At 39.1% G+C, this 25762-nt stretch overlaps 1 long non-coding RNA gene across 1 annotated transcript in view; it reads right to left on the reverse strand.

Annotated features, from left to right (window-relative positions):
• LOC138160043 (uncharacterized) overlaps nt 1–25762 on the reverse strand; it is an 84081-nt gene that overhangs the window by 26100 nt on the left and 32219 nt on the right. Inside the window, exon 2 of the long non-coding RNA XR_011168065.1 lies at nt 4552–4670. This is a non-coding gene — a long non-coding RNA (uncharacterized lncRNA). The remainder of the gene's footprint in view (nt 1–4551; nt 4671–25762) is intronic.

Consider the following 25762-nt stretch of genomic DNA (forward strand, 5'->3'; position numbering starts at 1 on the left):
ACAGAGAGAGACAGAGACAGAGAGAGACAGAGAGACAGAGAGACAGAGACAGAGACAGAGAGAATGTGTGTGTATAATGCTTGGCATTAAAAGCTTTTCATAATCAGTCCCCTTTCTACCTTTCCAGTCTTCTTACATTTTACTCCCCTCCATGTACTGTGTTCTAATGACCCATTTCCATGGATCATTTGAACATGACACTCAATCTCCCCTCTCCATGCCTTTACACTGGTTGTTCCTCAGGCCTGGAGTACTCTACCCCATCACTTCTTCCACTTGGGCCCCTTGGCACTCTTCAAGATTAAATTCAAATCCCACCTTTTACTGATGCATTTCCTGGTCCATTACCCTGCTTCCCACCCACACCCCAGCTGCTGATGGCAATTCCCTTTGGGTCTCCTTTTTATTGTCTGTGGATATAGCTTTTGTGTGCTGTTATTTTGCATGTTGTCTCCTCCATTAGAATGTAAGCCCATTGAGGACAGCAAGTATTTTCAACAATCCAGGTATCCCTAGGCTAAGCACAGTGCCAGATACATAGTGATTAACAAATGCTCATTGACTGACTCATGAGTCTGATCATGTGATTCCTTTGCTCAAGAACCCTAGGTACCCTAAAGCCCCCCAGAGTAAGATTTCTAAACCTGGGACTCATGGACTTTCAATAGAATTGGTTTCCATTGTAATCTTATGTATTTTTTATGCCTTAAACCCCCCTGTCCCCCATTATTCCCCTGGAAATATATTTTGCATGACTGTTATCTATATTAAATTGCTTGCTGTCTGAGGGAGGGGAAAGATGAGGGAGAGAGAGAATTTGGCACTCAAAATTAAAAAAAAATTGAATGTTAAACAGTGTTTTTACATGTCATTGGAAAAAAAAATATCATCCAATATTATCCAGAGAAACCACATTATTCCAAAAAGGGTTTGTAGAGCTTCATCAGGTGATCAAAGGGGGCCATGACACAAGAAAGGTTAAGGACTCCTCCCTGCCTAGGATAAAATGCCAACTCCTCAGCTTGGCATTTAAAGCCCTGCACTGGCTGTCTTATTGTATATTGCTTCCTTTTACACACTGTTCGAACCAAACTGATCTACTTACTCTTCCAGGAACTTGGAATGAGTCGCCTCTGTCCTTTTCTAGAGGCTGTGGTTACTTGTGCCTAGAACATACATCCTCCCTATCTCTGTGTCTTAGAATCCTTAGCTCAGACTATGTAGGAAACCTGTCCTGAACTTCTCTGTCAGTAGTAGTCCTTTCTCAAATTATCATGTGTATACTTATCAATCAATAAACATTTATCAAGAACTTATTATGTGTCAGGCACTTTGCTAAGCAGTGGGGATAAAAAGAATGAAAGACAGTCTCTGTCTTTAAGGGATTTACAATCTAGAGACAACATGCAAACAGCTCTGTACAAAGCAAGCTGTATGAAGCTTTGGGGATATAGGTAGCTATGGACAGTTAGGTGGCACAGTGGCTGGAGTGTCATACCTAGAGGCAGGAAGACTCACCTTCCTGAGTTCAAATCCAGCCTCAGACATTTACTAGCTGTGTGACCCTGAGTTGGCTTCAATTTCTTCATCTGTAATCTTCATCTGTTAATCTGAGCTGCAGAAGGACATGGCAGACCATTCTGATATCTCTGCCAAGAAAACCCAAATGGAGTCACAAAGAATTGAATGAAACTGGAAAAACACTGAAGAAAAATGCTATATGCAGGATCAATAGGAAATAATAGAGGGAAGGCACTAGAATTAAAAGAGATAGTTATCTCTCTCAGTAGAATATAAACTCCTTGAAGGCAGGGGCTGTTTTTCACTTTTTCTATTTCACTTGTGCTTAGCACTGTGTCTTCCATCAAATGGACATTTCACACATTTGTTGGTTTGGAGTGAATTGAATGGCTTTCAGTTCTTTGAAAAAATTAAATATATACTTAAAGGATGAAGATTTGACAACTCCAATAGTACTTCAAAAATCAGTTTGGCACCTCTCAGGTTTGTTAGCTCTCTGAAGAGTTTTCTTGGCTTATGGATCATAGGATTAGAGACAGAAGGCAATTCAGAGACTCTCTAGTCTTAACTGCTCATTTGATACACTATGCAACATCATTGGAAGAAAATTGGTGTTAGAAGGATAGACTTTTATTTCAGGGAAAATCTTGTGGGAAGTCAAAGAAAAAAATATAGTAGGTGTGTAATAAACTTTTTTTTTTTGATGGACAAAGTGAAGGAAAAGTAGTACAAGGAAGTATAATTTGGGATATTGAGGGCCAGAGAAGTTTAATGACTGTACCCAGGGTCATATAGCTAATATGTATAAGAAGTAGATACAAACTTGGGTTCTCCTGACTTCCAAGACCCTCTTTATATCTAGAGCCACCAATGGGCCACCTCTCTGTACTATGTGTGAAGGGCTTGATACTATGAATTTCCTTGGGATGCTCTCCTTAGAAGGATATAGCTTTCAAATAAGCATTGTTTTTGTTATTATTGTTCAGTTGTGACTGACTCTTTGTGATCTTATTTGGGGTTTTCTTGGCAAAGATTCTGGAGTGGTTTGCCATTATCTTCTCCAGCTCATTTTACAGATGAGGAAACTGAGGCAAACAGGGTTAAGTGACTTGCCCAGGGACATACAGCTAGTAAGTGTCTGAGACTGGATTTGAACTTGGACAATGAGTCTTTCTGACTCCAGACCTGGTGCTCTATCTACTAAACCTTGTAGCTTCCCTCCAAATCTCATCTCAAGTCTTTCTCCTAAGTACAGTATAGGAACAAAGCAGTTCAATGGGTTGCTAGTACCCTGGATCTGCAGTCAAGAAGACCTGAGTTCAAATCCTGTTTTAGATACTTCCTAACCATTGGACTCTGAGCAAGTCAGTTTCCTAAGTCTTGGTTTCTTTCTCTATGAAATGAGGATAATTACACCTACTTCATAGGGTTGTAGTGATGATAAAATAAAATGTGTAAAGCATTTTGCCAATGGTAAAGAGCTGTTTAAGTGCTGTTATCACAATAATTATTATGATACCATCTTTTGGTTCAGGTGATCTTTGCTAGTCTTTTGTCATTCAACCTGACCTAGTTCTGATGGAGCAGAGCCATTTCCTGAGGGATGCCTGTCTTGGAGGGTGCCCACTATGCCAAATCAGTCCCATAGATTCTTAAGCGCCTCAGCCTACTTAAGCCTCAAGATCTCTGTTGAGTGTCTACATGACTGTAAACAATACATTAACTAGTGGTACCTAACTGGGTCAGTGAGATTAAAAGCCCACTCTTTGAAGAGCTGGACAGGAGCCCGTGCGCTGATGTAAGATACTTGAAGATCACATGGATGAATAGAGGAAGTAGGTGACATATTACAAAGGAATTCATACAGCAACTGATGAGTTCCTAGGATTATAGATTCTGAGCTAGAAGGGACCTCAGAGATCATCTAATTCAGATCCTTCCCTTTGTAGATTAGAAAGCCTAGACTTATAGAGGTAAAGTGACTTGCCCAATATCACAAGGGCAAGTGTGGAAGAGGTAGGAATTGAACCAAGGTCTTCTGATTCTAAAACCAGAGCTCTTTCTAGTCAAGAGGCTGGAGTTCCTAGTTTACAGGGTGGTAGAGGAGGTCAGGGAGGAGAGAGGATTAAAATGACTAAATATGTGTAGAGCCTAGCCAAATAGTGATAAAGAGGGAGGATGTTAATGTTCTACAAGTATTTGAAGTATAAACATCAGGGAAGAGGTGGAACAGTTTAGAGAGCTCCAAGGGGAAATAACTGGGATCAAGACTAAGCCAACAAAAATTTAGAATGAGTATGAGGAAAAATTTCTTAATGGTGAGGTCTACAAGATTGTATACTAGGCTCCCAAGGAAAGCAATAAAAGTCCCACAGTGGTGATCATTTTAGATTGGACTGAACAAAGGAACAGGAAAACACTGTGGGAAATAACTCTGCCTTAATGAGATGGTGGATTAGAATCACCAGGCTAGGAAAGAGTTTCAGAGGGTTATGCACACATCATCTCTGACAGCTATGTCTACCTATTTCTAATTGTCCTCTTGTTTACTAATAGCATAAATGTCTGTGATTTACAAACAACTGCAAGAATGTAGTGTACCCAGGAAGTCAGTTTCAGTGTTAGGTGAGAGTTGACTGAGGGAGTCAATCAAACTATCCCACCCTGCCTCAAGCAAGTGATAAAATGCTATGCTCCTGTGCCTTAATCTGGTGGGAACTAGTCTTGATCAATCATTTCAATCTACAACATTTCAGCTAAAGATGAAAAGGACCTGATCAATTTACATATCTCCAATGAGCCATTGGATTGATTTAAGTGATTATGAATTACATAGAAAGGCTGCTCAGATTGGCTGAGAAGTGATGATTGATCACTCCATGGAGATCTTCTACAAAATGGCAGACTAGTGCAAAATTGAGAGAGATTTCAGTGAGTGCTGAGTGAGGAGAAAGTATGCCAATTAAAATCCTTAAGAAAGAGTTGCTTTGGATGGGAGGAAAGCACTTTGGCTTTCTCTCTGCCCCTCACCTTTATCAGAAGAAAACCTCCTAAACTTCATTGTTTCCCATCTTCTCATCATCTCTGGAACAGCTGAATGCAGTGTTTGTATTAGGAACCAAGGACAGACTGGCTATCGAGTCATAGATCTACAAAGAACCAGGAAGAAAACAACATCATTTTTTTTCTTTTAAAAAATTTATTTAGTATTTTATTTTTCCTCAGTTACAAGTAAAAACAATTTCTAACATTCAGTTTTAAAACTTTGAGTTCCAAATTCTCTCCCTTTCTCCTTCCCTACTTCCCCTCACTGAGAAGGCAAGCAATTCAACATAGGCTGTATATGTGTAGTCATGCAAAAACCTATCCCTAATAGTCATGTTGTGAAAGAAAACATGGACAAAAAAAACCTCAAGAAAAATTTAAAAAGTTTAATCAATTTGTATTCAAACACCATCAGTGCTTTCTCTGAGGATGGATAGCATTTTTCATCATGTCCTTCAGAGTTGTCTTGGATCTTTGTATTGATGAGAATAGCTAATTCATTCACAACTGATCATCTTACAATATTGCTGTTACTTTGTACACAGTACATTTCATTTCGTATCAGCCCATGCAAGTCTTTTCAGGTTTTTCTGAGAGCATCCTGCTCATCATTTCTTATAGTACAATAATATTCCATCATAATCACATACCACAACTTGTTCAGCCATTCCCTAGTTGATGGACATCCCCTTAATTTCTAATTCTTTGCCTCCAGAAAAGAACTGATATAAACATTTTTATACATATAAGTCCTTTTCCCTTTAAAACAATATCATTCTTAAGGAGAACTTTTTAAGTGCCCCACAAATGAGGAGAGAAGACCTTCTAGAAACTAGGCTGTGTTTCCACTTTGTCACATGTACTCTCTAAACTTGAGCCCACTTTCCCCTGGACTTCATATAATCTAGTGAGAGAGTAGATCACTGACTTCTGGGGAGGATATTTTGAAACAGCTGTTCTTATTATCCTACCTTAGTGTAGTGAGGAGCTGTCCCCCAACATTTAGGATGAGGGTGCCATGTGACTCAAAGGGAAATAGAATAGACATCTCTAGCCTCTTCTCTTCTTACCTTTCTTTAAAGGAGACTTTAATTCCTGCTGGGAAATGAAGCAAGGAGTTGGGGCCAGAAGAACAAGGTTAGGGCCACTCTGTTCTCAGAGAGAGGGCAAAATTCTCAAAAGTCTTTAGTGTAGCAAGTAAGGGATAAGGACATGATGGAAATTGTTAACTTCTTCCCAGTCTTATTCTCCCTTCAGCAATCTGAAGTGGGATTGGCTACCATTGTCTGTCTTTTCTCTTGAAGCCAGAATCCAGATATACCCAAAGCAACTAGAGACCCCAAAGAGATTCAAGAGACTTGAAGAGACTGAAGAGTTCTCCTGTTTCCCTCTCTGAATAATTTTTCCCTACTCTTTATGCAAGTGCAGGTCATTGATCTCCACCAATAAGGTCAGAGTTTCATACTAATGGACTTTGGGACTTGTGTAAATATCACTTTCTCAAAGGTTCTTAAGTCTGGCTAAATCAATAAAAATCAACTGACAATCTTGGGGGAAGCATTGGTGAAGCCTCCTGAGCTTTATAGCATTAAAAAGATACTCTTACTTAACACCCACACAAAAAAAAAACTAGCTGTGTAGCCTTGGGCAAGTTACTTAACCCCAATTGCCCTCCAAAAAAACAAAAACAAAAACAAAAAGATACTCCTTCTATCCCTAATCCCTCAGGGTGATGCAATAGCCATGCTTTGGGGATCAGTCCTCCAGTATAAGGGAAGGTTGGAGTTGTTGTCTTAGAGTATGTATTACATGAGGACCTACTTACATTCTCTTCTCCCCTCCCCCAAAGTCTTCTGAGAGAACTAGTTCATAGGAGGAAAAGCATGTATGTTCCTAGAGACTGGGCTGCTATGAGAGGAAGAAAAGTATCAATCACACCTTGTTTCTAGAGAACTTTTAAAATCAGGACCTGGTATACTATAGTAAATAGTCTGAGGTCATATACTTGTAGCCAGAAAGACATGGCTTGACCTAAAATAATTCAGACCATGACCAAGGCAAAGTAAATATGATGAATGGCATGGAAAGTCTTTATAGTTTACCAGTGCCCAACCCTATCAGAAACCACATTGCTGTGAATGCTGTTGACTTTGAGAAAGGCTACTGGCTGAAGGAGATGGCGCAGAAAGATCCAAAGGCAACTTGATTCAATTGCAGGGAAAGATCCAAATGGCAAAGATATAATAGCAGGGCAAGATCCAAAGGAAAGTTTTGTTTCATGGCTAAATATAAGATCTCAGTATATCCAGTCATTTTAATTCTTTTCCTGTGGGTCATTATTTTCTCTTTATAAAGAGATCTCTTTAGTGATCTCTCCTTGGAATTTTAAGTCAGAGCCTTGTAGTTCCACATGGGAATAGACTTGAAGTGAATGGTTCTGGTGTTTCCTTGGTAGAAAGGACTTGGCATAATACAAGATGGTGCAGTGTACCTTCTCCAAGTTTGCAGGGAGAAGTAAACAGTCTATGTTTTACCTCAACAGGGGCCAAGGCAGAGCAAACAGTTTTGCATAGAACCAGCATCAATTGGCTTTACACATCCTTAAAAATAACTCTTATTTGCCTTTGATAGCTTCTCATAAGTAAGCCCTTATTCAGAATGAATCACTGAAAAGACATACCTGAGAAGACTGTGGCTTGCTCCTTCCCATTGCTGGTTTAATCAAAATAACTGTTTTCTTCTTCTTTCCTTGTTGCTTACTGAGATCTTTTTCATGTGTAAATTATCTTTACTCCTCTAGCTTAAAGCAAAAAAATAATTATTTCAAGAAGGTGGGACAAATACTGTAATTCTTTGGGTTTGCCAACTCTGTGTAGAATTTCCCAGTGATATAGAGGAACTCTATCCTACTCTTATTGGTAACTTTCATGATGATATGGAAGATCTATTTATAGCATTAGGAAAACTTCCCTCTTCTATAGCATTAGTAGTAGGTGTAATTTACTCTTTCTTTCCGGTACCTTTTCAATAAAGTGGAAGAGACACCAGATAGACCTTGGTAGCCTATGCAAGATGTAACCAACCTGCCCAGTTATGGGGAGAAGGTGACAGACAGCTTCCCCTATTGGTTCCACCTGGAGGCCCCCCATGATTTAGTGTTTAGGGAGATAAGTTATTAACTTGCAGATTCGTGACTGTTGGTGAGAGGATTTGCCACAGGAAAGCTGCTGATTTAATCCCTCAGGCCATACACAGACACCATTCATTTCTTTTTATTTTGTCTTTGCATGGAGAAGATGTTTCCTGGGTTGGAAAACAACCACAGGGCAGCAGTTTTCTCTGAGCAGAGGACCTTATAAAAGCATTTTCTCAGCCTACAGACCATCCTGGGAGCTTTGGCAAAGGCCATCTGGTGAAATTGAACTGTGGATGAGTGGGAGATTTCTTTCTTCCAGCAGTAGCATTGCTTTGGGTGTCCTTGTTTAGCCTTGTCTTATGCCTCTGTCCCCCATATTCATTTTAAGGTGTATGTGAAAACCCTCCCCTAAGAGGACTCCAAAGCCCATCTTTTCACTGATAGTCTTTGAATTTCATGCAAATGAAATTGCTCATAAACAAGAAGGCTAAATTTTTACTTCCTCTTCCACATTTCTACCTTTATTATGTATATCTGCCAGCAAAACAAAAGAAAACTCTTTTGGCTTTTGGTTTATGTTCTGACCAGAGCAAAATCTTACACAGAACTGCTAGCAGCTCAGTGGATAGAGCACTAGACTTGGAGTCGGGAAGCCCTGCCTTGATATGCTTACTTAGCTTTCGGACCACAGGCAAGACTTAACCTCCCTTGGCCTCAGTTTACTCATTTGCAAAATGAGGATAATAATAGCATCTACATCAAAGGAGATCAAATGAGACAACAATAAAGTCCGAAGTATTTGCATCCTTTAAGTGCTAGATTGACGCCAGCTATTATTCTTATAAGAAAGGCAGTAGATTTTAAATTCACAAATGAGCAGGCCAGTGGCAACACCACAGAGACTTCCACTGGGAATATAGTTTTTCCACTCTTAAATTGTTTGTCTCTTCTGTACCTGACTGCACAGAGTAACAGGTATTCATCTGGGGATGCTGACAGGAAGGAGGAGAGAGATTAAGTTGTGGAAATAAGATACTTCATGAAAGCTCATGGTTGGAGAGGAATGGGATACCAAACCCAGCAATGGTACCTGCAGTTTTCTCTTTGATGGGACCCTTCCTTGAAGTTGCTCACCTTGTTCTGTGATGGGTTAGCTTCAGTCAGAAAAAGCTGGACCTCCCCTCTAGGGACAAGGCTGGTAGGAGTGAATTTCTTGCTCTAGTCCGAGCTGAGACTCTCAAGGTCATCAGGATGCAAAATGTAATCCCAACACCATGAGACCAGGTCCAGAGCTCCTCTGGAGTTTCAGCATCTGCATCTAATTACTGTTCTTACTGAGTTAAATATTCTGTAGGAACTGTGTTGTTTAATATTTTTTCCTGTTTAAGAGAGTAGAGTGTTCAAATTGTGTATTTCCTACAACTCCTAGGTCTAGCTTCATCTTATATGTGGGTGACTTTTTAGGTCAAGGAGAGTGGTGGATGTTTGATAGAAATTTTGTGGGCATATTATGCCTTGTTCTTTAGTTATCATCTTTTTATTTATTTATCAAGTCTATGCTAAGACTAAATGCTCCATATATTATAAAAGCATGTGCCTCCTTCTATGGGGAACCAACACAGAACTTTGAAATATAGCAAGTTTAGCAAAGGAGGTGACGTTTTTCCAGTTGGTAGGAGCTTAGAGCTAAGTTGTTAGGATTACAGATTTAAAACTGGAGGAAATTTAGTCCAACTTTCTTATTTTATAGTTGAAGCCCCAATAGATCTCTTGTGACTTGTCCAAAACCACATACGTTGTAAGCAATGGAGGGGATACTTCTGCCCAAGTCCTCTGATTCTAAATCTTCTAAGCCTTCTGATTCTAAATGCTTCTAATACTGAAGATTTTTTTTTTTTGCTTTTTGGAGGGGGGAGGGCAGGGCAATTGGGGTTAAGTGACTTGCCCAAAGTCACACGGCTTGTAAGTGTTAAGTGTCTGAGGCCGGATTTGAACTCAGGTTCTCCTGACTCAAGGGCCAGTGCTCTATTCACTGTGCCACCTAGTTGCCCCTAATACTGTAGATTAACCAATCAACAAGCCATCTACTTGCTGGGCTCTATTCTAGGTGCTGGTGGCATGCATGAAGCCAAAATGAAACAAACCTTTCCCTCATGGAACTTACATTCTTCTGGAACTATTCTTGTTGTTGTTCAGTCATGTCTCACTTTTTGTGACCCCATTTGGGGTTTTCTTGGTAGAGATCCTAGAGGGGTTTGCCATTTCCTTCTCCAATTCATTTTACATATGAGGAAACTGAGGCCAACAGGGTTAAGTGAATGACCCAGGGTCACACAGCTAGTAAGTTTCTGATGCTGGATTTGACCTCAGGTCTTCCTGACTCAATGCCTGGTGCAGTACCCTCTATGCCACCTGGTTGTCCCAATAATAGTTAGTCAATATAATAATACCTCAGAACAGGGTCCATGTTCAAGGAATTAATAAAAACATTTATTGAGAACCAAATATGGGAATATATAATATAATAATGAAATAAATTAACTAGTAACATAATTAAATGTGATGGGCCTGAATCAGGTAGTACCAATAGAAATGGAAAGTAAGGGATGGATATGAGCGACATCTCAGGGATATATTGGAAAAAGAAGGCTCAAAAGAGAACTACAAAAATTTCAGTTTGTAGTAAGTTCCAGGTGGGGCAGCTAAGTGGTACAGTGGATAGAGGTAGGGTTTAAAGTCAGGAAGACCTGAATTCAAATTGGGCCTCAGACATTTACTAGCTGTATGACCTTGGGCAAGTCACTTAATTAACCCTGTTTACTTCAGTTTCCTCAGCTATAAAATGAGCTGGAGAAGTAAATAGAACCACTCCACTATCTTTGCAAAGAAAATCCCAAATATGGTTATGAAAGGTCAGACACCACTGAAATGACTGAATAAGAGCCAGTTATTGTACTAGGTACCAGGAACACAAAGACAAAAACAAGAGTCTCTGCCCCTCAAGGAGCTTACATTCTATCAAGAGAAACAATATATACACATTATGTAAATACAAAATATAAACAAATTAATTTGGGGGAGTGTCACTAGTAGCTGGGGAAGAGGGATCAGGAGAAACCACATGTAGGAGGGGACAAGAACTGAGCTTTGAAGGACACCAGAAATTCTTAGAGTAGAGGTGAGGAAGGAGTTCTTCCTAGATATGTGCAAAAAGCCTGTGCCAAGGTAAAGAGATGGAATGTTGTGTTTGGGGAACATCATAATGGATAGTTTGACTGAATTGTAGAGTGTATAAAGGACAGCAATGTATAACAAGCCTAGAGAGCTATACTGCAATCAGATTGTGAAGGTCTTTCTATGCCAGACAGAGAGGTTTGCAGTTTATCTTGGAAGCAAGAATAAAACACTGACATTATCTGTGTAGGAAGTGTTTTAGGAATATCACTTTGGCAGACACATGGAATATGATTTGAAAAAGGAGAGAATTGAGTTAGGAATTAGAAGTTAGAAAGTTATTACAATAGTCTAGCTCTGGGGAGGTAAAGGTCTGTCTGGAGAAGGGAAGTGGCCATATGAATAGAGAAAAGAGGACAGATGGTAGAGAGATTGTGGAAGTAGAATTGCCAGGATTTGGTGACTGATAGGATAGGGTAGGTGAGTGAGAATAGAGTTCAAGAGTACAGAGGTTAAGAAACTGGGTGATTGAAAGGATGGTGGTATCCTTGACAGAACTTGGGATGTTTGGAAGAGGGGTAGGTTTTGGGGAAAAGGCAATGAGTTCTCTTTTGGACATGATGAGTTTGAGATGCCTATGGGGCATGCAATTCAAAATGTCCAAGAGGAAGTTGGTGCTGCTGGAGTGAGTGGTGTTAGGGGAGAGACCATCTGGAAATAAAATCGAGGAGTCATCTTCATAGAGATAATAACTGAGCCCCTGGGAACCGATGAAATTACCGAGTGAGAGTATAGTGAGAGAAGAGAAAGGGACCCAGGAGAAGGCCGTGGGGAACACCCACAGTTAGTGAGTATGACATGGATGGAGTATGACAGCAAAGCAATGGTCAGAGGAGAACCAAGAGAGAGGTGTCATGAAAATCCAAAGAGGAAACAATATCCAGGAGAGCGGCAATAGTGTCAAATGATTTAAAGAGGTTGGTTTTCACTTTATCCTACTTCTAATTCCTTTAGACTTTCCTTGACGTGCTGCTCTTTTTGTGTCCTTTAGTCCTTGTGTCATTATTAAGGACCCAGAAGCTTCTCGATAAAAAATAACCTTCTCCTTCTCCTCTTTCCCTTCTTTCCCCTCCCTTTCTTCCTTCCCTCCCTCCCTAGCTAACAACAACAACAACAAAAAAAATCTAAGCCAACTAGTCTGGCCTTACCGAAGTCTCCTTGAAGAGAGATTTCAGGTCCTAAATATTGGTGCTTAGGGTGGCTGACTGATGGAATGCTTAAGGCCATACAAAAGGAACTGGGGCCTTTTGAACCTGTGCTGCAAACAGTCCTGCTGAGGCAAAGGATCTCCAAATGGGGCCCAGCTGCTCAGGCCATTAGCACGTTTTTAGACTTGAAATTAATACCTGCCGAGGATGGAATGAGTGGAGCTTTGTCAAAGGAATTGGTCTGTCGGTGAACTGCCAAATGGGGAATGACTTCAGGGGTTCTAAAGCATAAAGAGGAAAGATGGCAAACATTTTTTGTTGCATCCTCCTCCCCTGCCACCTTACCCCATCTGATCCTGTTTTCTTTCCTTAAACCAACCTACACAGGACAAGTGTTTCCACCAGTGAGCTTTCCCTTGTTATGATACTTTCTCTCCCCTGTGAAAGTCAATGAGCCAATTAAGAAACATTCACAGTATTACTTAATGTATGGCAGGCCCTTTTCCAAGCACTAGGGCTACAAAATAATAGAAAAAATATGATACTCAAAGAAGGAAAAAGATATTTATTAAGTGCCAGACACTGTGCTAAGCACATTTTTACAAATATTATCTCATTTCCTTCTATCAATGACTTGGTAAGGTAGGTACTATTATTATCTCCATTTTATAGTTGAGGAAACTGAGGCAGACAGAGGTTAAAAGACTTGCCCAGGGACACACCACTTGTCAATGTCAGAGGCCAGATTTGAACTCAGGTCTTCCTGACTCCAGGTCCAACTCTCTATCCACTGCACCACCTTGCTGCATCAAGGAGCTCAATTTGAATGAGGACAGATAACATGCAAATAACTACATGCATATAAGATATATGCAGCATAAACTGTAGGCAATTTCAGAAGGAAGACACTGAACGTGAGTGGGAAGGACTGGGAAAGGTCTCCTACACAATGTGAGATTTGACCTAATTTTGGAAGTAAGCCACTGAAATCAGGTAGTAAAGATAATAAGAGTAAGCATTCCACCCATAGGGGACAGCCAGTGCAAAGGTATGGAGACAAAGGACGGTGGCATGTGTGAATTATACCAGTGTAACTAGTTATAGAGGCTACATAGGGAATTAAAGAGTAATACGATTGCAAAGCTAGCAAGGGGCTAGGTTGTGAGAATTTTAAAATGCCAAACTGAGGATTTTACATTTGATCCTGGAGGTAATAGGGAGCTGTTAGAGCCTGTTAAGTCTGTATGTGTTGGAGGAAGGTGACATGGTAAGACTTGCACTTTCAGCAAATCCTTTGGCAGTTGAGCAGAAAAACTGAAAGAGAGAAAGCGTTGAGGAAGGAAGATCCACAAGAAGACTGTTGTAATAGTCCAGGTGGCCATTGATGAGAGTCTGTAGTAAGATGGAGCTGTGTAAATGGAGAGAAGGGAACCTCTATGAGAGATGTTGTAAAGGTAGAAACAATAACAACAGATTGTATACAGGGGGGTGAGAGTGAAAAACTGAGGTTGTGGACTTGGGTGACTGAGAGAATGGTGGTATCTTTAACAGTAGAAGGGAAGTTGGGAACAGGCCTTTGGGTAAAAGATAATGAGTTCTATTCTGGACTTGTTGAGATTGAGTTGTCTATGGAACATCCAATTTGAAATGTCTGAAAGGTAATGAGCTGTGTGGGACTGCAGCTCAGGAGAGATGTTAGGACTTAATATGAAGATCTGGGAATCATCCTCATAGAGAGGATTATGAAACCCACAGGAGATGCTATCAACAAGCAAGATTATATGGAGGAAAGAGAGAATAGGGTCTAGACCAGAGTCTTGAGGGACAGCTCTAGGGAGAGGGAGTATTCTGGATGACTTGGATTCAGCAAAGGAGAAAGAGGAGAAGGAAAGGGGGCATTCAGTCAGATAAGAGGGCCACCAGAAGAAAACAGTGTCATAAAAACCAGAGAGAATATTCTGGAGGAGAGGATGATTGAGTGTCAAAGGCTGCAGAAAAGTCAGTAAGGATGATAATTGAGAAGAGGTCATTAGATTTGGCAAGGAAAGGATCATTGATAACTTTGAAGAGAATACTTTTAATTGAATTATGAGATTGGAAACCAGACTGAAGAGGGTTTGGAAGCCAGAGAGATGATAGTACCTAGTACATATGACTTCCTCAAGGAATTGAGCCAAAAATGGAAGGAGAGATATAGGATGATACCTAGTGGGGTTGGTAGGATCAGGTGATTAAAATTTTTTTATTAATTAATTTATTTTTAGTTTTCAACATTCACTTCCACAACATTTTGAGTTCCAAATTTTCTCACCTTCTCTCCCTCCCACCCCAAGATAATATGCATTCTGATTACCCCTTCCCACAATTTGCCCTCCCTTCTATTACTCTCCCCACTTCTCTTATCCCCTTCTTTTCTATTTTCCTGTAGGGCAAGATAGATTTCTATACCCCATTGCCTATATATCTTATTTCTCAGTTGCATGTAAAAACAACTTTTAACATTTGTTTTTAAACTTAGAGATCTACATTTGCTCCCTTCCTCCCTCCCCATCCACCTTCACTGAGAAAGCAAGCAAATTGATATAGGTTATACATGTGTAGTCATGCAAAACAGTTCCATAACAGTCATGTTGTGAAAGACTATATTTTCCTCTATCCTATCCCACCCCCCCATTTATTCTGCTCTTTCCTTTGACCCTGTCCCTCCTCAAAAGTATTTGCTTCTGATTATCCCCTTTTCCCTTCCTTCTATCATCCCCCATCTCTCCCCCCTACTTTCCTGTAGGGTAAGATAGATTTTTATACCCCATTGAGTGTATATATTATTCCCTCCTTAAGACAAATCTGATGAGAGTAAGGTTCACTCATTCCTTCTTACCTCCCCCCTCTTCCACTCCATTGTAAAAGTTTTTTCTTGCCTCTTTTATGAGATAATTCACCACATTCTACCTCTTCCTTTCTCCTCCCAGTACATTCCTCTATTGCTCCTTAATTTAATTTTTTAGATGTCATTCCTCCATATTCAACTCACCCTGTGCCCTCTGTCTATAAAGATGTGTGTGTGTGTGTGTGTGTGTGTGTGTGTATTCCCCCCAATGACCTTAATACTGAGAAAGGTCTTATGAGTTACAAATATCATCTTTCCATGTAGGAATGTAAACAGCTCAATTTTAATATGATTTCTCTTTCCTGTTTACCTTTTCATGCTTCTCTTGAGAAATTTGAAAGTCAAATTTTCTATTTAGTTCTGGTCTTTTCAGCAAGAGTACTTTAAAGTCCTCTATTTTATCGAATATCAATTTCTCCCCTTGAAGTGTTATACTCAGTTTTGCTGGGTAGGTGATTCTTGGTTTGAATCCTAGCTCCAAGTCCTCAGATCCATTAATGTAGAAGCTGATAAATCTTGTTTTGTCCTGATTGTGTTCCCACAATACTTGAATTGTTTCTTTCTGGCTGATTGCAATATTTTCTCTTTGACCTGGGAACTCTGGAAGTTGGCTACAATATTTCTAGGAGTTTTCCTTTTGGGATCTCTTTCAGGAGATGATCGGTGAATTTTGTCAATTTCTAATTTCCCCTCTGGTTCTAGAATATCAGGGCAGTTTCCCTTGATAAATTCTTGAAAGATGATGTCTAGATTCTTTTTTTTTGATCATGGCTTTCAGGTTGTTCAATAATTTTGAGATGATCTCTCCTGGATCTATTTTCCAAGTCAGTTGTTTTTGTTTTTTTTCCAGTGAGATATTTCACATTGTCTTCCATTTTTTCATTCCTTTGGTTTTGTTTCATAATTTCATGATTTGTCATAAAATCATTAGCTTCCATTTGCTCCATTCTAATTTTTAAGGAATTATTTTCTTCAGTGAGCTTTTGGACCTCCTCTTCCATTTAGCCAATACTTTTTTGAAGGCATTTTTCTCCTCATTGAGTTTTGGACCTCTTTTGCCATTTGTGTTAGTCTATTTTTTAAGGTGTTTTTTTGGTCTCTTTTAGCAAGTTGTTGACTCATTTTTCATGATTTTTTTGCATCACTCTCATTTCTCTTCCCAATTTTCCTCTATTTCTCTTACTTGATTTTCAAAATACTTTTTGAGCTCTTTCATGGCTTGTGACCAATTCATATTTTTCTTGGAGGCTTTGGATATAGGAGCTTTGACTTTGTTGTCTTCTGGCTATATGTTTTGATCTTCCTTGTTACCAAAGTAAGATTCTATAGTCTGATTCCCCACCCCACCAACCCCCGCCTCGCCCCCCCCTACCCTGCCCCACCGTTTGCTCATTTTCTCAGCCAATTACTTGACTTTTTAGCTCTTTCTAAAGGTAAAGCTCTGCTTCCAATGTCCCAATCTTCAAGGGATTTGTGAAGCTATTTTCAGAGATATTTCTAGGGACCTGTAAATTTTCAGTTCTTCCAAGGAGGTATGATCAAAGGAGAGGTGTGTGTTTACTCCTCTCCTGTATTGTGCTCTGGTCTGTGAGTGACCACAAGCACTCTTCTGCCTTGATACTGTGAGGAGGATTCCCTCTCCCCTGCTGCTACAAGCTCTTCCATGCCTGTGTTCCTCCTTGCCCCAGGACCGCTACCCAGGACTAAGACCCTGTTTCAAGCACAGGCAAAGCAAGAGAATCCTGCCTCAGCACCAGTAAAGAAATACCTGCAACTCCCCTCTAATCAACTGCTTGATTTCCCTACCATCTGTGGGCCAAGACCTCTGGAAGCAACCACTGCCAGTGCTGCCCTGGGGCTGGACCTCTCTCACTCAGGTCCTTTCCTACTGACCTTTTAAGTTGTCTTTGGTGTTTGTAGGTTGAGAAGTCTGGAAACCACCACAATTACCAGTGATTCAGTGACCTGAGGCCTGCTCTAGGTTTGCTAGGGTCTGATCTATGCTGGTGGGGTCCACACTGAACTGTGCTCTTCTCTCAGACTGGTGCAACAGACCTTTCCTATTGACCTTCCAGGTTTTCTTGGGTTGGAAATTTGTCTCACTCTGTCATTTTGTGGGTTCTGCTACTCTAGAATTTTTTAGAATAATTTTTTTACAGGTATTTGGAGGAGTTTGGGGGAGAACTTAAGCAAGTTCCTGCTTTTACTTCATCTTCTCAAGTGATTTTTTTTAAAAGGACAGAGGAGATATAGGTATGTTTTTAAGAAGTAGGAAATAAATGATCCTGTAGATATGGAGTGAGTAAATATTAGAGAGAGGGTGGTGATGATAGTGAGGGAAATATGCTGGAAAAGGTAGGCTATGATGAGAGCAAGGGACCATCCTTAGCCAAAAGAAGACAAGAGTGAAGGAAGGGTTAATATGAATGATCTGAGATGAGGAGCAGGAAAGAAGAGGTAGGTAGTTGTCAGAGAATGGCCCAGATTTTTCGGTTAAGTATAAGAAAATATCCTTAACTGAGAGGATGGTGAAAGGGGTGCCATGAGAAGTTTGAGTATGGATGAAAAGGTTCGGAAAATACACTATAGTAAGAGGAATAGAGACATAAAAGTGTGGCCTTGCAGTAGTGAGGGTCCAGTTGAGATTATGAGACAAATTTATAGTAGGCCCAATCAATATGGTTTAATGATTTTCTCCAGTTCCATTCAGAGTCACATGAAAAGGCTCAAAGGAGGCAGATGGTAGAAGTAATCCAATGTTTGAGTTTGTTAATATAGAGTTAAAGTGATTCACTAAGGAGTTGAAATAGGGAAGGGTAGAAAGGGTTGCCCATGCAGGGGATGGTGGCCTGGGAACAAACTGAAAGATATTTGGTTTGGAGGTCACAGTGAGGTTGGACAGGATTAGAAGGTAGGGTAGAGAGAAAGATTGTAAGACAGGCACTAAACTCATTGAGGAAGAAGGTAGGAGACTACCCCAAAATAGCATGAATGGGAATTTCTATTTCTGCTTTTGGTTTGAAATTAATTACTGTTCAGTATCTTAAAAGTATCATTAGAAAAGCATGAGGTTTCTTATAATTTTAGATTAGATCTTGGTACAATTTACATTTTAATCTCTTAAGTTCCTTGCTATTTTTAAGATGCCCAAAGCTATTAAAAATGAAGAAAGATTACTTGCAAAATGCCATTTTTAATGCATCAGTTATTTTGGAGACCTTTCAAAGAGGAAAGACACCTATGCAATTTCAAACTGAATACATTGATTTGTTTCTTGATTTAGAAAAACAAACCCCAGGCCAACCGAGGTCCCCTTCCTGTATGACAATTTTCAGCCCCAGGTGAAGTTTAGCTTTAATGGAAAAAGTTTATGCCCAAAATGCAAACAACTCTAGTTACCTGCCACTCACTGGGGTTGGTTGCACATTAGTCAACATTTTTACCTGTCTGGCAGAATATGTGACATGGACAGGGGTAGTGCTGACTTTATGTTTAGTCAGGTCCTTAGTACACCTTTGATACTCAGTCCATGGAATAATGAAAATATTTTTTTTCCTAGAAGATCTCTTCTAGGATTTTCTAAGTGTCGTTTCCTTGAGTAGAAAATAGGAGACCTGTCTTCATATAGCTGAGTATATCCTACTCACAAATTCATGAAATTATAGAATGTTAGAACTGGGTGTCAACTTAAGAAGTCATCTAACTCAGTCCACTGTAGAAGTCCTTTTTACTGTCACCCTCTCAGATGGGCATTTATCTTTTTCTGGAATACCTACAAGTGATGGGGAGCTTACTATTTCACATAGTAAGCTGGAAGAAAGGGGAACAATACTAGAAGCCAAATACTACATACTCTGTCTTTAGCTCTCCCTCATTTAAAAAAGAAAAATATTTTTATTGCTGACCTTTGCTGTCACATTCACTTAGAAATCACTTCCCACCTCTACTGTCACCCTTCAATTAAAAAAGAAGGAAAAAATGGTTTAGAAAAACCAATCAACATATTGACTATTTCTGATAATATATGTAATATTTCCACACCCATAGTCCTTCACCCCTAAAATGCAGAAATGTCAATGCCTTCCTTTCTATCTGTTTTGTATGTGTTCTGCATATATACCTATATACAATTATATAGACAGGTTCTATCCTTCATTAGAATTAAAACTCATATATATATATGGATACATATATGAACTATATCTAGAACCCCTATATATGTATACATATAAAACTCACATATACACATACACATTATATATAAAATTATAACTAATAAAATATATACATATATATGAATGTATATATATATATATATGAAATACTTTCCTTTTTTTAAGGTAGGGAGGGCACTAGTAGTTGGGGGAACCAGAAAGGCTTAACATAGCAGATGGGGCATGAGCTGTGACATAAAGGAAGTAAAGATTCTGTAGCATGTTTTTTTGAGTCACCGTATGATCCTCTGCTTTATGTGCTAAAGGTTTGTAATAACGTTTTTGAAATGGGAAACCCAGAATTAGCTAAACTACTTCTATCTGATAACAATCATGACAGCTAGCATTTGTAGTATTTTAAGGGTTATAAAGGACTTCATGTATGTTGTCTGACTTTGAGCCTCACAACAACCCTGTGAGATAGGTGCTATTGTTATCTTTATTTTACAGATGAGGAAACTGAGGCTGAAGAAGGTTAAAATAATAGAGCTAGTGAGTATCTGAAGCAGCATTCGAACTCATATCTTCCTGACTCCAAGTACAGCATTTTATCTACTGTGCCACCCAGATTTATGAATAAAAGGAGATTGTTGCTTCATATATCCTGGACATTAGGCTTTCAACTATATATGTAGTGTAAGATAGTATTAATTTGGGGGGCAACTACTTGATTCTGATGTTTATTAAGTTTATAGTCAAATTAAACCTCTAGGTCTTTGTCACACAAATTATTGTTAAGTGAAGTCTCTACTTTCTGGTGTTTTGCCATTTTTGTACTAATTTCAGGACACCACATTTTTCCTTGCTATATTTTATTTGATTCATTTTCTTTTGCCCATTATTATAGCCCATCATTCAACATATTAGCTATCTCTCTTAGATTTGTGTTATTTGTAACTTGGTTAAGTATACCACCTATGTCTTTATACATTTTGTTATAAAATTGTTGAATGGGCCAGGCCTGTAAAAAGTACAGAGCTCTAGGTCACATCACTAGGGACCTCTTCTCCACTCCTAAGTTAATATCAGCACATTTTGATCATTGAACTAGTCATGAATCTATATAATTATACCATTGTAAAGTCTGAATTTGTCTATTTTGCTCACAATGCTATCTTAAGAGTCTATACCAAATACTTTGCTAAAATTCAGATACACTATACATTACAACAACATCATTTTGGTCCACTAGCCTGGAACTCATTCAAAAAAGGAAATGAGGTTGGCTTGATATGACTCATTTTTATTGAGCCTGTGCTAGGTGCTAATAGTCATTGTTTCTGTTTCTAAATTCTCACAAATTACTTATTTGTAAATATGCTCTAAAATTTTACTGAGGATTAATGTTAAGGTCTCTAGACTGATTTTCCCCAAATCCCTTTAGTTAATCTTTTTGAAGAAAGGAATGTTTCCTTGTTTCTAGTCTTCTGGTTCTCTATAATTCCTTAGAGTTCTTTCAGGGCCCTGGGGTAGAATTAATTTATTTTTAGATAATTCCCAAGTAAAGACTTCATTATTGATCTTTTAAAAAATTATTTATTTTTAGTTTACAGCATTCAGTTACACAAGCTTTTGAGTTTTAAAATTTCTCTCCCTCCCTTCTCTCCTTCCTCCCCAAGAGGAGGACTAATCTGATAGGCTCTACATATATATTCATATTAAACATATTTTCACGTTGTAAAGAATAATTATAACCAATGGAATGGACCACAAGAAAGAAGAAACAAAACAAAAAAGAGAGAACAAATAATATGCTTTGATCTGCATTCAGACTCTGTAATTCTTCCTCTGGATTTGTATAGCATTTTCCATCATGAGCCTGTTGGAGTTGTCCCAGAACTTCACATTGCTGAGAAGAGCCAAGTCTATTAAACTTAGTCATCACACAATGTGGCTGTAACTGTATACAATGTTCTCCTGGTTCTGCTCCCCTCACTCAGCATCAGTTCATATAACTCTTTCCAGATTTTTCTGAAGTCTTTCTGTTCATCATTTCTTATAGCACAATAGTATTCCATTACATTCATATACCATAACTTATTCAGCTATTCCCCAATTAATGGGCATCCCCTCAGTTTCCAATTCTTTGCCACCACAAAAAGAGCTGCTATAAATATTTTTGTAGATGTGAGTACTTTTCCCATTTGTATGATCTCTTTGGGATAAAGCCCTAGAAGTGGTATTACTGGGTCAAAGGGTATGCACATTTTTATAGCCCTTTGAGCATAGTTCCAAATTGCTCTCCAAAATGGGTGGATCAGTTCACAACTCCACCAACAATGCATTAGTGTTCCAATTTTCCCACATCCTATCCAGCATCTATAATTTTTTTGTTTTGTCCTCTTAGCCAATCTGACAGGTGTGATATGGTAACTAAGAGTTGTTTTGATTTGCATTTCTCTAATCAATAGTGATTTAGAGCATTTTTTCATATGACTATAGATATTTTTAATTTCTTTCTCTGAAAACTGCCTGTTCACATCCTTTGACCATTTGTCAACTGGGGGAATGATTCATATTCTTATAAAATTGACGCAGTTCTCTACATAGTTTAGAGATAAAGCTTTTATCAGAGACACTGGTTATAAGAATTCTTTCCCAGTTTTCTGCTACCATCCTAATCTTGGTTGCAGTGGCTTTGTTTGTACAAAACTTTTCAATTTAATGTAATCAAAATTATCCATTTTGCATTTCATATTGTTCTCTATCTCTTGTTTGGTCATAACTTCTATACTCCATAAATCTGACAGGTAAACATTATTGATCTTCACATAGGGTTGGAGATTAGGGTTGAAAGAGAGAGAGAGAAGTAGAGATGGAACCACCACGACTTTTAGGATGGGCATGCTCTCAGAGAAAGGTAGTACCTCAGAGGGAGTACTCTCAGGAACAGAGAATATGCTAATCCTGGGCATAGATTTTTTTTAGAACATTTTGTCCTTAAGTACAGGCGTAGAAGTTGTGGACAACAAACAGCAAGGACATTAAAATCCACATACAAAATACTTGATAAACCAAGGTGGTTTAACTTTCCAGCACTGTTCCTAAAAGAAAGGTCAAAACAGATTATATGAATAAGATCACAAAGAATGTGCCTATGGTCCCTAAATATTGGTTTCATGCCAAATAGTCATGCTCACAAACCTCACTTGGCTCCTCCTTCCCACTCTGCATCATGCAGAGGCACACAGACTTGCAAAAGGTCAGAGTGGGAAGGAACCTTAGAGATCATTTAATTCTACCCATATCTGAACAAAAATCTTCTCTAAAACATACCTGACCAGTAGTCATCCATTCTTTACTCACTACTATTATTATGAATTCTTTGGACCATGCAGATTTAGTGGAATGGGGTTGCCTGTTTAACAGTGTTTACCTTCCAGGGAAAGAAAAAACCATAGGGTGGTACTGCAAATCTGGAAAGGGCTTTGCATCACTTTGTGGTAGAGAAAGATTACTGGAATATCAGGGTGTTTATCTGATGATCAAGCTTAGCTTCCTTTTTTTTTTTTTTGCTTTTGGAGGGCAATTGGGGTTAACTAATTTGCCCAAGGTTACACAGTTTGTGTGTGTGTGTGTGTGGGGGGGGTGTGTGTGGGTGTGTGTGGGTGTTAAGTGTCTGAGGCCGGAACCAAACTTGGGTCTTCCTGACTCTGGGGCTGGTGCTTTATTCACTGAGCCACCTAGCTGCCCCTTAGCTTCCTTTTGATGGGAACTACCATGAATGTTTTATGTGTTTTTTGCATCTGTTTATGATCTCCTGTGAGGGGATGATTTCTCTTAAGGGAAATCAAGATTATCCTCTACTCAATATGCATTTGTTACCTTAATTGATTGTATTGTCATTAGTCAGATTATCAGAAATCTAGGTATGAGCTATTCATAAACTACAGTTGTAGATTTCTTAAACTCAGAGCAGAGGGATATGACCTTTTGGGGAAAACCCTAAAGATCACACCTGGTTTCTACAAATCAAAGGTTTTAGGAGTCTTAGCTCTATGGGTTATGGAAAGAAGGAAGGAAGGATGGAAAGAAGTCTGGAGGATAGGAAGGAAAATAGAGAAAAGGAAGAAAAACACAAGGAAGACAATACAAAATGAAAATTTAAAGTAGATAAATGGGAGGTGAGGAGAATTTCTCAGGGCTCAAATCTGCCTGGGTTCCTTTCCACCCTCAGCTGCACCACCAGGTCCTGTCTTTGAAAGACTCTGTCTTTCTCTAAGAGAAATCTCTTTTGAGGATGCAGAAATGGCATTATTGTTCCTGAGAGCCAACCCCCATCAGAAAAGAACTATAAATAAAGTAGATGTCCATTGATTAGAGAATGGCTACCATCCTACTATATTGTAAAAAAAAAAAAAACGATGAGCATAATGAATATAAAGAAGCTTGAGAAGACTTATATTAACTGATGCAAAGCAAAATAATCAGAATCAGAAAAATAGTATATACAGTGATTGCAATAATGGAAAAAGCAACAACAAAGAAGAGATATACACATTCTTTGCAGAAGACACCAAATATATTGTCAAATTTTTTTGTTGTTCTTATATCAGTTAATTTTGCTGATTTCCCCCCCCCCTCCTTTTTTATTGTTTATTGGTAGAGATGACTCTCTGGGAGATAGAGGTAGTGACACCCTGGGAAATATAGGTATAAAAGCAAAATATTGATAAAAATTATTTTTAAAAATAAAAGAGTAGAGATTGCTAGATAGTCAACAAACATTTATTAAATGCCTATTATATGCCAGCCAGTTGTAATGGTAATGGGAACTTGAAGATCTTCCCTGCCTCTTAATAGGCCTAATGTAATCACATGGAGCCTGTGGAGGGAGGAGTTTGCTGAATGGATGGAGCAGGAAGCTGGGAGTCAGAGCAGTTAGTGTGATGGGAGAGAGAGGATACAGTTAGGTTTGCGAGTGTTTGTGGGAAGATTTTTGGAATGGTGTTGCTCTCTGCAATGTTATTGTGTATAAATTTCTTTGTTGCTATGATGAATTTGGTTTTCTGGTGTTGGGATTTGGCTTTCTGGTAGCTGAATAAATGTTTTGCTTCTGTCTTCTATATGGAAAGTCTGTTATATTTTTCAATTCAGAGCTATGCCAGCATATTCATAGTAGCCATGGGTGCTATGAATATCATGTTGACGCTATACCAGTGTACCAAGTGCTGGAGATACAAAAAGAGTCAAAAGAGAGTCCTTGCCATCAAGGAGCTTACAGTCTAATGTAGAAGATAGCAAACAAATGAATATATTCAAACAAGCCATGTACAGCATAAATAGGAAGTTGTTGTTTGTTCTTCATTCTTGAAGAGGATCAATGACATCAAGAAGGTGATGCCATGACTTAGTGAATTGGATTTAAGAGAGGGAGGGCTGTGCAAAGTTGCCAGCTTCACTTTCTCCTCCAGAGTCATCTGAGTCCAGTGGCAAAATATAAATCAGGATGACTGGAGTGGGATACCTTTGTCTTTTAAGTTAAGGTCTTTCCCAGGCCTCAGTTTGATTGAGGTGACTCATTTCTTTTTTTTTTTTTTTGGAGGGCAATTGGGGTTAAGTGACTTGCCCAAAGTCACATGGCTAGTAAGCATGTCAAGCGTCTGAGGCCGGATTTGAACTCAGGTCCTCCTGACTCCAGAGCCGGTGCTCTATTCACTGTGCCACATAGCTGCCCCTAGAGGCAACTCATTTCTTACCTAGCCTTACATAGGAAGTAAATAAGAGAGGCAAGGCACTAGATTAGAGGGATTGGGAAAGGTTTCTTGTTGAAAATGGGATTTTAGTTGGGACTTAAGCAAGCCAGGGAAATCAGTAGAAGGAGACAAAGAGGAAGATCATTCTTGGCATGGGGGTTCAACCAGAAAAAATGACCTGAACCAAGAGATGGATGTCTTGTTTGTGAAAGAGCAAGGAGGCTAATGTCACTGGACTAAAGAGTACATGGTGAAGAGAAAGGAGTAAGAAGACTAAAAAGTTAGGAGAAGGCTAGGTTATGCTTACACTTTAGGAAAATTACTTTGGTGGCTGAATAGAGGATGAATTAGAGTGAAGAGAGACTTGAGTTTCTATACTCTAGAGGAGAGACTACCAGTAAGCTATTGCAATTATCTAAGTGTTAGATAATAAGGGTTTGGATCCCAATGGCAGCAGTGCCAGAGGAAAGAAGGGAGCATATTCAAGAGATATCACCTAGTTGAGTTAGAGATGTCTACTGTACATCCAGTTCAAGATGTCTAAAAGGAGGTTGGAGATGTGAGATCAGAGGTCAGTAAAGAGGTTTGGGTAGGATAAAGAAATTTGTGAATCATCAACATAGAGATGATAATAAAAATTGATAAGATCACCAAGGGAGAAGGAAGAGAAGAGAGTCCAGGAGGGAGCTCTATGAGACACTTTTCACTATGGGGCATGATCTAGATGAAGATCCAGCAAAGGAGACTAAGAAGGAGCAGTCGGATAAGTAGGAAAAGAACCAGGAGAGAGCAGTGTCTTGAAAAAGTAGAGACAGGAGGGTATCGAGGAGGTAGAGGGCACATTCATTATGTGTTTACTGCAGATACAAATACAAGTATGC

The sequence above is a fragment of the Petaurus breviceps genome, unplaced genomic scaffold (genome assembly GCF_028583685.1).
Source record: "Petaurus breviceps papuanus isolate PSGF00001 unplaced genomic scaffold, PetGlider_PUasm1.0 179, whole genome shotgun sequence".
NCBI lineage: Eukaryota > Metazoa > Chordata > Mammalia > Diprotodontia > Petauridae > Petaurus > Petaurus breviceps.